Below are 14,276 nucleotides of genomic sequence, written 5' to 3' on the forward strand. Positions count from 1 at the left end.
AGAATGCTTCTTTCCATGCTTCCTAAATTCTGCTTCTAATATGACATTAACCTAAACTACATGACTCTAAAAAACAAAATTGTATCCTAAAAAATATAACAACAGGAAGGAAAATGGAATATGGAAATAAGAAGGAAAATAAACTCATACAAATCCACATTATGTATAAGAGGTGTTGTCACTTCTGTATTTTAGAGTTATCTTAATGTACATGGGATAGGGGCAAAGTTGTTGCCCCATTTCCATGGAGTCATTGTACCTTTAGTGACCTCTTTGGAATCTTCTTGGAGCGTTAACATCAGGATTGCCCATTAGCTGGATATCTGGGTTCTTCTTCTTGTCTCCATCAAAATACATTCCAAGAGAAGGGCAAAGCATGACAGATCTTCTGAAGAGAAGCAATATAGTAAAAGGAAGATATTGCTTCTAGTTCCTGACAAACTATTTTCTGCGTGGTCTTAGATAGAACATGTACCTTCTCCTAGCTACTGACTTATACTTAGATCATGTGATCTGAGTTGATCTTCTGGCAGGCCAAATATGGGTAGAAGCCATTTACCATCTTTTTTCCTAAGCATTCCTGTTATTGTTTAAATCCTCATACTCTAGTGTTACTGGAGGATTAAAAAAGTTAAACTATCTTATAAGAAATCTGGGACATTGCTGAAGCAGAGAGAAAAAGAGTACTGGTAGAATCCTTCAATGATTCTTTTTTTTTTTTTAAGATTTTTATGTATTTGTTCATGAGAGACAGAGAGAGAGGCAGAGACATAGGCAGAGGGAGAAGCAGACTCCATGCAGGGAGCCCAACGTGGGACTCAATCCCAGGTCTCCAGGATCACACCCTGGGCTGAAAGTGGCACTAAACCACTGAGCCACCTGGGCTGCCCACCTTCAATGATTAACATCCCTACTTGGAAAGGGCACACTCCATATCCTCTCATATTTCATTAGCCCAGTTTAGTCACAAACTGATGTCAGTGAGGTGGAATAGTTGGGCCTCAGGGGTCAGCCAATTCATGTGACCACATGGCTAAGCTTCTTGATCTAAGGGGAAGGATTTGGTCACCATCATCTTCCCTAACAGAAGAAGTTGTTAGTATGTACTCATGAAGCCACAATGCCAAGCAAATATAAAACTATCACTTTCCAAATAGGAAGCTACTGGTTCATTGTGGGGATGGCAAGAGATAGAACCTCATATTAATCCTGCCACTTATCAGGCTCTGTGAGCCTGAACTTGGTCATCTGTGATATGAAACTCATGATACCTTTCTCAAAATGCTGCTTAAGGAGCAAATGAGAAAATCTGTAAACTACATATGGAAAATAGTAGGGTTTCAACATATATCAATCCTGGCCCATCTGCCTCTTCCTCCTAGAGAAGAGATGACATTGACCTAAACCAAAAAGAATTACTGGCATAGAGAGCATCTGGAAAGTTAGTAGCAAAAGCTGAAATATATCCCCATAATGTATTTCCTTTTCTAAGAGAGAGAATAAATGAATAGGGAAGAGGGGCAGAGGAAGAGAGAGAATCTTCTTTTTTAAATATTTTATTTATTTATTCACGAGAGACACAGACATGCAGAGACATAGACAGAGGGAGAAGCAGACTCCCTGCCAGGAGCCCGATGTGGGACTTGATCCCAGGACCCTGAGATCACGCCCCGAGCCAAAGGCAGAAGCTCAACCATTGAGCCACCCAGGAGTGCAGAGAGAGAATCTTAACCAGGCTTGATCTCATGACTTTGAGACCATGTACTGATCCAAAATCAAGAGTATGATGCTTAATGGACTGAGCCCAGGTACCCAGGTACCCAGGTACCTCATGTTTTTAAATGTGTTTGCTTTGATGTCAGTTCTGAGTTATGGGATGAATTGCCTGTGGATGTTGGAGAAAAAGAAAAAAATCACTACAACTATTTCCTGTTAAAACATATTTTTACTGCCCCCTTTGTTTATTATCTAGTTTGGCACTAGAAGAAGAGCAGTTTCCATTTGATTCTGAGGTAAATAGATAATACAGAGTAAAATAACATGGGTGCTGGACAGAAGACTGAAGTCAGGAGATCAGACACATCCCTGACTACAGAACCTTGAGTTAGTCACTCCGTGGGCTGGCCTCAGCCCTAATACCACGATGCTCTATAGTGGTGACCCAACATTTGGGTCAGAAAGCTCAGTTTAAATTTGAACACCATTGGTTGATGGTTGCATGACTTTTCTTATTTTAAAGATTTTAGTTATTTGAGAGAGAGAGAGAGAGCATGAACAGAGGGAGAGAGGCAGAATTAAAGGAAGAAGCAGACTCCTCACTGAGCAGGGAGCTCCATGTGGGACTCGATCCCAGAACCCTGGGATCATGATCTGGGCCAAAGCAGATGCTTAACCGACTGAGCCACCCAGGTGCCCTGACTTCTTTTTTATCTGAAACTCCAGGTGGCAGGCAGAATTCTAAGATGACCTCCATTGATCCTCACCCTTGTATAATACTCTTCCATTTGAGTGTGGATAAAACAAAAAATATGAAGAGATACCACTTTTGTGATTGTATGCTATGTGGCAAAATGGAGATTATCTTGAGGGCCTGACCTTATCAGATGATCCCTTAAGCAGACAATTTTCTCTGGCTATTCATAAGAGAAGTCAGAGATTCAAATTGCAAGAAATATACAACACACCATTGCTGGCTGGAGGATAATGGAAGCCATGTGACATGGAATTGGAGTAACCACTAGGTGTTAAGAGCACCCTGAGCTGACAACCATCAAAGAATCAGGGACTGCAGTCTAAGAGCCACTAGAAAATGACTTCTGTCAGCAATAAGAATGATCTTGGAAGTGGAATTTTTCTCAGAGCTTCCAGAAAATAATTCAGTGGAGCTGATACTGACATTTTGATTCCAGTCTTGTGTGACTCTGAGCAAAGAACACAACATCTCATGCTGCACCAGACATATGACCTACACACCTGTAAGCTAATAAATGGATATAGCTTTCAGTCATGAGATTTCTGGTTGCACACCAATAGAAAATTAACACATCTTTGTTAAGTAAAATCTATATTCAATGTGTACACAATATGTATGTGTGGATGCACACAAGAGCAAACGTATGTAGAGCAAATAATTAGAGGAAACAAACCGCTGTGATAACCTTACTACTGCAAAGTAGAGTTGAAGGTTATGGGTATATTCATATTGGTATTTGAATGCATTTTCCACATTTTGTGTATCAACTTGACTGGGTCACAGGATGCCCAGTTATTTCTGGCTGTGTATGTGAGGGTGTTTCTATATGAAATTAGTATTTGAATTGGCAGATAGAGTAAAGCAAATTGCCCTCCCCAATGTGATGCCCAATGTGAGCATCATCCAATCCACTGAAGGCCTGACTAGAACAAAAAAGGCAGAGGAAAAGAAAATGTGCTCTGTTCCTGCCTGACTCTTTGAGATGAGAAATTCATCTTCTCCTTGCCCTTGAATTGGTATTTATACCACTGGCTCTCCTGGGCCTCCAGCTTGCAGACAGCAAATTATTGGACTTTTCAGCCTCCATATTCACACAAGCCAATAGCTTATAATCTCATTCTAGATATTTGTATGTCTGTATCTGTAGGTCTGTATCTACATCATCTTTAACTATATCTGTCCTTTGGTTCTGTTTCTCTGAAGAACCCTGAGTAATCCATATGGCACATACTACAATAGGGAAACATGTACATAACCAGGTTAAAAGTAAATCTTACAAAGAGTGGACATCACTGTGTAAATTCTCTGATTACCTCATTCCTAGAAAGAACTACTACCCAAAATTTGTTTTTATCACCCTCATGCTTTGTTCCACATTTCATTACTTATGAATTCATCCCTAAACAAACATAATTCCTTTGCATATTTTAAACCCTAATTATATAAGTAATATATTTATATACATCTTATTGAAGTTTTTTTCATTGAAAATAGTGTTTCTGAGATTTCTCTAATAAGATGGCTTTGGAACTATTTTGATATTTTCAGCCATGCTACTACCATGATTGTGCTTGTACAAGTACTCAGGACTTTGCAGTCCAGACATAAGAATGCAATAGCTGAAAGGGTCTCACTTTCCTCTCTCATAGATGTTACAAAATGTCTCTGCAAAGAGACTGTACCAATATGCACTCTCTCAGCAATGTCTGGAGATCTCATGGCTCCAGTTTCAGGTTAAACTTGGTGCAGCATAAATTCAAAGTCACTGGTTAGTTTTTCTTGCAAAACTATAGAATTATTCAAGGCCATATTCTGAGCTATCAAGTGGGACCATTATGTTTACACATAGAAAAGCACATGTGAAGTATTTATCATTTATATTAAAAAAGGGGGGCACCTGGGTGGCTCAGTCTGTTAAGCATCTGCCTTTGGCTCAAGATCTCAGGGTCCTTGAATCAGGTCTCATGCCCATCTTCCTGCTCAGCAGGGAGTCTGCTTATTCCTCTCCCTCTTCTCCTCCCCCACCTTGTCCTCTCTCTCTCTCAAGTAAACAAAATCTTTAAAAAAGAAAAAAGGGAAAAATGAAAAGTAATCTAACTTTCCAACAATATGATTTCATATTAGCAAATATTAATAATGTGAATAATAATATCATTATACAAATATGAATAAACAAGTGTTCTTATCTTATAGTTGGTTGGGATATATACTAGTAAAGAGAGTTTAAATCTCAAATAGGTGGTGATTGTTTAAAATGTTAAATGTTCAAGCTCTTTGACAAAGCAGTACCACTTGTGAGAATTATCCTGCAGATACACCTTGGGGAGACCCCTGCCATCAATACACATATGTCCATACTGCTTAGGGCTGAGCTGACCACTACCCTAGCTGGCTCTGTGCCTTCCGACCCACTGACCCTGCATCATCCAACTTTTTTTTTAAAGATTTTCCTTATTTATTCATGACAGAGAGAGAGAGAGAGAGAGAGAGAGAGGCAGAGACACAGGCAGAGGGAGAAGCAGGCTCCATGCAGGGAGCTTGACATGGGACTTGATCCCGGGACCCCAGGATCACACTCCGGGCTGAAGGCGGTGCTAAACCGCTGGGCCACCGAGGCTGCCCATGCATCATCCAACTTTGATCTGAACAGGACAATCTGTCATATGGCTGGATGTACAGCCTCAATGGCCAACCAAGGAGCAACCCCAAGTATTGATATGGAACAGTGCTCATGTACCTTCTCCAGGATGGATCTCTAGACCTCTTACGTCCCTTGTCTGGGAGAAGTCTCTCTTTTTGGCTCTCTCTGTCTTCAGAGATCTTCCCTGCCATAACAGTTACAAGTAACATAATCTTTGTTGTCAGGTCGTTTTTATGAAGGGCAGAAGAGACATGGGCTTCAGACAGCTTTTGCTTCCAACCTCTTCAAAACCTCCCTGAGTCAAGGAGAAGGTGCATCAAGCCTGTTTCCCTGCTGCAGAGAGGGTAAACAGGAAAGACAGAGATTAACCACCTCATCAGTATGTGACCTGATATCTTTGCGAAAGGTGTGTCACCAGCAACTAAAAGTGCCCCAGATGCCAGGTTCCAACCCTGGCTCTGGTAGTAGACCTGAGGAGCAACCTCTTTGCCATGCATGTCTGCGCTCAGGAGCACGTGCTTTGGGATCATATGCATCCATAAAGAGAGGATAGAAGTACTTCACCACCAGTGTAGTCATAGGACTTCAAACATTTTAAATCCAGTCACTAACTTTAAGAATGTAGTGTTAGGTCCCCTCTAAACCATCTACTTCATTGTATTTGTGGTGCAAAGGTTCTGCTATTTGTCACTGACAAAATTCAAAGGCAGAAAGATGAGTGGTGGTAAAACAAGAAAGGAAATTATTTCAGTGAGGCCAATACATAGAAGATAGTGGACTAAGTCTGAAAGACTATCTCCAAGGTGTTTAAAATACTTCCAGGTTTATTTAAGTGAAACTGCTTGAAAGTATAAAGTTGAACAGAAATAAACATGGCTGCATTAATGCTTTAGCAAAGCTCAATTTTAAAGTGACCTTTTTCCTCTCTTCCACAAAACTCCTCTCCTCCTTTCTTGACCTTTTGTTTCAGGAATCTGGTACCACCCTGAAGAAATGACAAATGAGGTTGGCAGCATAGGCACAATTCCTGTCAAAACTGGCTAGATCCTGTATTTCTCTATAACCATCCCCAGCCCTTTTGGGGGGTGGGGGCGAGCTTGCAGGGTTTTTTTTTTTAATAATAAATTTATTTTTTATTGGTGTTCAATTTGCCAACATACAAAATAACACCCAGTGCTCATCCCGTCAAGTGCCCACCTCAGTGCCCGCCACCCAGTCACCTCCACCCCCCGCCCTCCTCTCCTTCCACCACCCCTAGTTCATTTCCCAGAGTTAGGAGTCTTCCATATTCTGTCTCCCTTTCTGATATTTCCCACTTATTTTTTCTCCTTTCCCCTTTATTCCCTTTCACTATTATTTATATTCCCCAAATGAATGAGACCATATAATTTTTGTCCTTCTCCAATTGACTTATTTCACTCAGCATAGCTTGCAGTTTTGAAGGCCTTAGACTGCTGCAGCCTCCTTTGTCTGGCAAAGCAATAACACTATTGCTCCTCTTTATACCCAAATTCTGTATTTGCATTACATATTTTGGCCTCAGAGCACAGAGGTCAATTTTCAACAACTTTAGAAGGAAAATGTGGGGCAAAGGTTGGTGGTACATGCAGACGGGGAACAAAGGTCAGGCTGATCATTGACTTGGAGTCAGTCACAGGTGAGGTCTTGCTGGCTCATGGAAGTCCTTATTGATTGAGTGGGTAGTTTCTGTTCTGATCAGGGGATGCTTTGCCCACAGGGTATTTTATCTGAGTTAAGAGATAAGCTGAAAAGAAGAACTTAATAAATTAGAAAGTACAGACTGAGGTCAAAATGGAGGGAGTCGAAGTTCTCTTTCATCATAAATGGTAGCTGCCTTTTTCTTCCTGGATCAGGGTACTACTGTGGCATTTTGATCTGCTTTCTCAGCCAGGGGCATATTAGAATCACCATGATGAACTTTTTCTAAAGCTTGACTTGAAATTCCCTTTTGGTGGAAACCGTACTTCTGTGTCAAAGGCCACTCAAGTTATTAAACCATTATAAATTGTCCAAACACCATATGCTGCAAAATTTCTTTTGCATGTGAGGGGTCAATATTTTGTTCTATTCAAAACTTCATCTACTATGCTCAAAGTCAACCTATTTAAATGTTAATATCATTTAAAAACACTTTCACAGAAATAATGGAATAATTTTTTTTAAATTTTTATTTATTTATGATAGTCACACACACAGAGAGAGAAAGAGAGAGAGAGAGGCTGAGACATAGGCAGAGGGAGAAGCAGGCTCCATGCACCAGGAGCCCGACATGGGATTCGATCTCAGGTCTCCAGGATCGCGCCCTGGGCCAAAGGCAGGCGCCAAACCGCTGCACCACCCAGGGATCCCTGGAATAATTTTTAACTAGATATCTGGGCACCATGGCCCAGTCATGTTGACACATGAAATTAACCATCACACTTCCACTTAAAAAATTATTTGTTGAGGGGCACCTGGGTGGTTCAGTGGTTGAGCATTTGCCTTTGGCTCAGGTTGTGATCCCAGGGTCCTGGGATCGAGTCTCGCATCAGGCTCCCTGCAGGGAGCCTGCTTCTCCCTCTGACTATGTCTCTGCCTCTATCTTTGTGTCTCTCATGAATAAATAAATAAAATCTTTAAAAAATTATTTGTTGATTTTCTGGAATTCAAATTTAACTAGTCCTGTGTTTTATCTGATAACCCTACACATGGAGAACTCTGTGGAGAACATCCAAAGCGTTCCATTCAACAGCCCCTGTGAGCTTGGGCCAGCACCAATCTTCATTCATGTGAATGAGCTCTCTTGGAAGTTCCAGCTGAGAGGTGCCTCCAGATGACTGCAACCCCATTTAACAGACATCATACAGAACAGACTGAGCCCAGTCAACCCATACAATCCTGAAAAAATAATATTGTTTTGGAATGTTTGCTAAGCAAACATGAATATTCAAAATATTATTATTTTGGTGAATGTTCCCTTTTTTTCTGTGTTCTGTTATCATTGGATAAGATAGGGATTCTCTTATTCTTGAAGGATTGGTGAGACTTTGTTATAGTTTTGCCTATAGTTTGTGTGGTGGTTTTTGTGTGGGAGTACATTTCCAAGCATTTCATCAGTTCCTTCATGAGGGGATTTCCAAGGGAAATTTTTACTGTATACGACGTTCACACTAGTCTTGGAAATTAGAAAATAATTTCATAATAATTATGAAATCACAAGAATTAAGATACCAAAAAAGTGTTGCTATAAGATGTTACATGAGCGAAAGCCTCAGAAGTTGGGTTTTGGATATTCATTCAGGACAAGGGGTATTTATTCACTTTGAGAAGTGTTTCTCAAAGTAGGTGTCCTGAAACACTTTCTCCTGCTACTGGGATTGCTTTTGGCAGGAAGCTACTCTGTTTGAGTACACAAAGACAGGACTCCTTTACCAGACAGCAGATAGATCAGCACTGCAGTCTGTGGCATCTGTGACTGTCTCAATGCAGCACTGCTGAGTGGATCAGTCTGTCCACTTCTGGAGCTCATTAATGGGAAATTCACTTGCCAGCAAATCGAAGCCACTCTCTCTCTAAGATCACTTTTATAAGGAATCAAGTTGATGTATTATTCTCCTTATTCTTTTTTTTTCATATTTCTTAGTTGGACTACAGCTCAGACATGGAGCAGGGGTGTATTTACAGGGAGCAATAAAGACACAAGCATTTTGAAGAAAAAATAAAGGAATAATTGGTGAGCCAGTGAGACACAGAAAATGGACAAGAGCTGTGGGCCAATTGTAAGACCCATCCCTGAGAGCAGAGTAAGACATGTGCTCCAAAAAGACAGCTTGCTATAAGAGTTCTGGAGGGAGAAGGTCTGAGCTGTACAATCCCTTTTCTCATACTAACCTCACCAATTAGGTAAGTCATCCCAGTAAAAGAGAGTGACTATGTAGAGGGCCTGGAAGTGTTTTGGTCATGAATGTCCCTCCACTTGGAAGAGAACATTAGGAATGGTGGATAAGAATTCCCCAGGATAGCACAATTGACTAGGTTTCTTCCTACTAAATGACTATATTATCCTAGGCCTGCCTCCTAGAAATAATTCTGACATTTTTTCTTCTTTTTTTTAAAGATTTATTTATTTATTTATTTATTTATTTATTTATTTATTTATTTTAGACAGAGAGAGAGAGAGAGAGAGAAAGAGAGAGGCAGAGACACAGGAGGAGGGAGAAGCAGGCTCCATATCGGGAGCCCGATGTGGGACTCAACCCGGGACTCCAGGATCACGCCCTGGGCCAAAGGCAGGCGCTAAGCCGCTGAGTCACCCAGGGATCCCAATTCTGACATTTCTTGAATGACATTAGTACGTATGTATCTAGATCATTCAGTCACAAGGTAATAGACAATTTCTTAGTTTTCTGGTGCAAAAGGCTAACAGCTTAGCATGGTCTGGATTTTACATGTTCTCCCTCCAGAGGGTAGCTCATCTCCAAGAACCCTAGGATACTTCCATGGGATTCTGTGTATTGATAATACCCCCTGCTGTCTCCTTAATGCAAACGAAATTCCTGAAAATAGGGGCATTCTTGTTTCATCAACCCCAGCAGATTTCCACCAACTGCCTGGGTCCCAGTCTAGTGCCTCTAATTACTATGTTTTCTCAAGTGCTGGCCTGAAGAGAGAAGGTGTTTTGCTTTCAGGAAAGGGCCAATGGGTGGAGTCATGCGTGGAGACATTTCCAGTGTGGAAGACTAGCCCACTTCGCGATTGCCGTAGAAACCTGACGTCAGTGTGGCTACCGTGATGACTTTTTATTTATTTTTATTTTTTTTAAAGGTATTTTTTATTTATTTATGATAGAGAGAGAGAGAGAGAGAGAGAGAGAGAGAGGGAGGGAGAGAGAGGCAGAGACATAGGCAGAGGGAGAAGCAGGCTCCATCCACCGGGAGCCCGATGTGGGATTCGATCCCGGGTCTCCAGGATCGCGCCCTGGGCCAAAGGCAGGCGCCAAACCGCTGCGCCACCCAGGGATCCCCGTGATGACTTTTTTTTTTAATTTTTTTAAATTTATTTATGATAGTCATACAGAGAGAGAGAGAGAGAGGCAGAGACACAGGCAGAGGGAGAAGCAGGCTCCATGCACCGGGAGCCTGATGTGGGATTCGATCCCGGGTCTCCAGGATTGCGCCCTGGGCCAAAGGCAGGCGCCAAACCGCTGCGCCACCCAGGGATCCCCCCCGTGATGACTTTTTAATAAAGACAGACGTGCCCTGGGGGAACAGGTAGGTCCAGCCTTCAGGTGTTTGGGACTCAGCTGAGAGCATGGGTCTCCGCGGTGGAGGCTGAGCCACCATGGAGTGCAGGGAGACAAAGGGATCCAGACTGGAGTCTCCTCTTTCCCACTTTGGGGCTTGGTTCCCCAGCAGTCTTTTAGGTCAAAGTCTTTGGGGTCCCGCCCGCTAGGTGGCAGTGAGTGTCGGTCCTGCTCTCCCAGGGTGTCCTGCGGCTGCATTCCTCTCAATGCAGGGGCGCAGGAAGAAGTCAGGTAAGGAGTCTGAGCCCCAGCTTTTCCCTCTGTAAAATGACGTTAAGAATGCTTATAATTCACGGGATCGCTGAGAACATTTAGTGATACACATAAACAAGCTCTTGGCCATGTGGTTATTACGGGATCATGAAAACCTGAACGAATTCAGGACACTTCTTATTCCTTTTCAACTTTTTAATGAGGGTTTAGACGAGGAAAGGAGAGAGAGAGTGAACGAGAGAGAGAGCCCCGGTGAGAAGTCCATTGTAACATCTGGTTGTTAGGATCAGTACCTAATTTTATCACTGTCGTCCATAACCTAGAGCCTAGCATGGTGCTGGGCTCATAGTTACTTAAGTAAAACGACCTGATTTTGCTGGATCTGTTTCTTCTTGCGCAGCTCTTCATGCAGCTGACAGGGATCATATCAGATGTCTGAAGGTGGCAGGTTCTGAGAATCTGTGTCCAGATGGCTGCTGAAGCTTCTACTTCAAGGTTCAAGGGCAGCAGTTCTCAGGAGACCCCAACACTTCACATCTTTGGCAGGATCTTATTTTTGGCTCAGGTGAGTTCATGGATGCAATAAAAGCATGTTGTGGCATAGCTTCTGTGAGGTTCACAAACTAGCCCAAAAGTAGAGAATCTACTTTGATCTCATCATGAGAGAAGGTTGAATGTCATTAAATCAGCAACTACATGCTTTGCAGTTGCTCTGAGGCCCCTTTTAGAAATGCTTTGTTTGCAAGCAATGAATTGTTTAGCCTGAGGAAGGATCTTTATGTTTAACATGGATGTACCTAAAGTTACATATACTTTTCTGACTGTATAATAATCAGTGATTTCCCTGTATCTCTCAGATGGGTGTTGAAATGTGCCATTGGTTCACAAGTCTTCCTATCAATTGAAATTGTAATATGGATTCTTCCATGCTCATCATGTTTTTAACCATCGTATAATGAAATATTTTAAGAAGCCAGGAATTTTTCAAGTGTTAGCTAAAATATCAGTTACAAGAATTTTTGTATTTCAAAAATATTAATTACCCTGTAGCTTGACCTGTTTAAATGTCATTATTATTCCGTTTCCAGGACATAACATTTTCAGTTCTGTACTGCAGAGCCTCCCTACCTCTCTCACTGTACTATCCCCAAGCACAAATAGTTCCTGTTACCATAGATGTATAGATTTAAGTTTTATTCTTTTTTGGGGGGTCTGACTTTGTTCATTCATGGTATTTATTTTTAGATTTATCCATTTAGTTGCATATGTCAATAGTTCATTCTTTTATTGCTTAGTAGTATTCTAGTGTGTGAATGTACTACAATTTGTTTTATTCATTTACCTGTTGATAGTTATTTCAACTATTGATATGTTTTTCAATTTGGGGTTCTTTCTTGAGGAAGACTCGTTTAAAAAAGCTGCATGAACATTTGTGTATTAGTACTTGCATAGACATACACTATATTCCTCTAGGATAAATACTTAGGAGTGCAATGGCTGCATCATATGATAATTATGCGATTAATATTGTAAGAAACTGCCAAACTCTTTTCCAAAGTAGCCACAGCAGTTTTCATTTCCACCAGCATTTGTATGAGCATTTCATCCCCCACAACCTTAACAAGACTTGGTGTGTTCAGTCTTTTTAATTTTAGCCAATCTTACAGATAGTATCTTGCTGTAGTTTTTATTTGCATTTCCCCAATGATTAATGATGTTGAGCATCTTTTCATGTACTTGTTTGACATTTGACTATTTTTTCTGGGAAATGTCTATTCAAAACTTTTGCCCATATATTTATTGAAGTGTCTGTTTCCTTATTGACTTCCGTGAGATTTTCCAAATTCTTCATACACATCCTTTATCAGATATATGATTTTCAGGGGTGCCTGGGTGGCTCTGTTGGTTAAGCATCTGCCTTCGGCTCAGTCATGATCTCAGGGTCCTGGAATCCAGGCTCACGTTGGGCTCCCTGCTCAGCTGGGAGCCTGCTTGTCTTTCTCCCTCTGCCTTCTGCTCCTTCTGCTTGTACTATCTCTCTCTGTCAAATAAGTAAATAAAATCTTTAAAAAAAAAGATATATGTTTTCAAACTTTCTCTGAGTCAGCGGCTTGTCTTTTTATTTTCTCAACAGTGTCTTTGGAGGAAATGACATTTTTAACTTTGAGGAATCTGGTTTATCGATTTGTTCACTTATGGGCTGTGGTTTTGGTGATCTCATCTATGAAATCTTTATCTAACTCAAGGTAGAATTTTTCGGTTTTTGCTTTTATATTTATGTATATGATACATTTTGAGTTAACTTTTGTATATGGTTATATATATATGGATTATAGCTTGTTTGCATATATGGATATCCACTTCTCTGAGCACCATTTGTTGAAAAGACTATCCTTTCTTCACTGAATTGCTTTTATAGCTTTGTTGAAAATCATTTGTCCATATATGAGTGGGTCTATTTCTGGACTCATTTTATTCCTTTGATATTCATTCCAACCTTCACCCCAATACAAATACTGTCATGATGCTTATAGGTTTGTAATGAGTTTTGAAATCAGGTAATGTTTATTTTCTAACCCTCTTGTATTCAAAGTTGTTTTTCATAGTCTAAGGCCTTTCATTTCCTCATGAAATTGGTTAATTTCTGTGGTTAATTACTATGCATTATGTCAATTTCTTTCTTTTTAAAAAAAAAGATTTAGTTTTACTTATTCATGAGAGACACACACACACACACAGAGGCAGAAAAGCAGGCAGAGGGAGAAGTAGGCTCCATACAGGGAACCCTATGTGGGACTCGATCTCAGGTCTCCAGGATCACGCCCTGGGCTGAAGGCAGGTGCTAAACCGCTAAGCCACCCAGGGATCCCTGTCAATTTCTTTAAAAGGACATTTTTAGAATTTATACTGGGATTGCACTGAATCTATATATCAGTTTGAGAGAATAGATATCTTAACAATCCTGAGTCTTATAAACCATGAAAATGGTGTATCCTTCTATTATTTAAGTCTTATTTAATTTCTCTGAGCAATGGTTTTTATATTTATTTATTTATTTATTTATTTATTTATTTATTTATTTATTGTTGTTTTTAATTTGGAGCGCTTCACGAATTTCCCCTTGCTCAGGGGCCATGCTAATCTTCTCTGTATCGTTCCAATTTTAGTATATGTGCTGCTGAAACCAACACCAATGTTTTGTAATGTTAAATGTACAGGCATTGCACATCCATGGACAGATTATTCCTAAGTATCTCATCCTTCCTGTTATTCTTATAAACGGCAATATTTTAAAATAAAATCTTCATCTATTTTCTTTTTTAGGTTTTTGTTTAAATTCCAGTTGGTTAGCATACAATGTAACCTTAGTTTTAGGTGTATAATATAGTGATTCAACACTTCCATACAACACCCAGTTCTCATCACAAGTGCACTCCTTAATCCCTATCATCTATTTCACCCATCCCCTTACCTACCTCCCTTCTGGTTGCTGTTTGTTCTGTATAGTTAAGAGTATGTTTTTTTTGGCTTGTGACTTTCTCATTTTCCTCCTTTACTCATTTCTTTTGTTTCTTAAATTCCACATATGAGTGAAATCATATAGTATCATGTATTTTATATTCACTGGAGTGTCAGCAGTCAAATGT

The 14,276-nt window shown here is 40.4% G+C and overlaps 1 pseudogene; it reads right to left on the reverse strand.

Moving 5' to 3' along the window:
• Window positions 1-13,720: 13,720 nt before the first annotated feature.
• Window positions 13,721-13,820, reverse strand: LOC140596328 (U6 spliceosomal RNA; annotated as a pseudogene).
• Window positions 13,821-14,276: the final 456 nt, after the last annotated feature.

The sequence above is a fragment of the Vulpes vulpes genome, chromosome X (assembly GCF_048418805.1).
Source record: "Vulpes vulpes isolate BD-2025 chromosome X, VulVul3, whole genome shotgun sequence".
NCBI lineage: Eukaryota > Metazoa > Chordata > Mammalia > Carnivora > Canidae > Vulpes > Vulpes vulpes.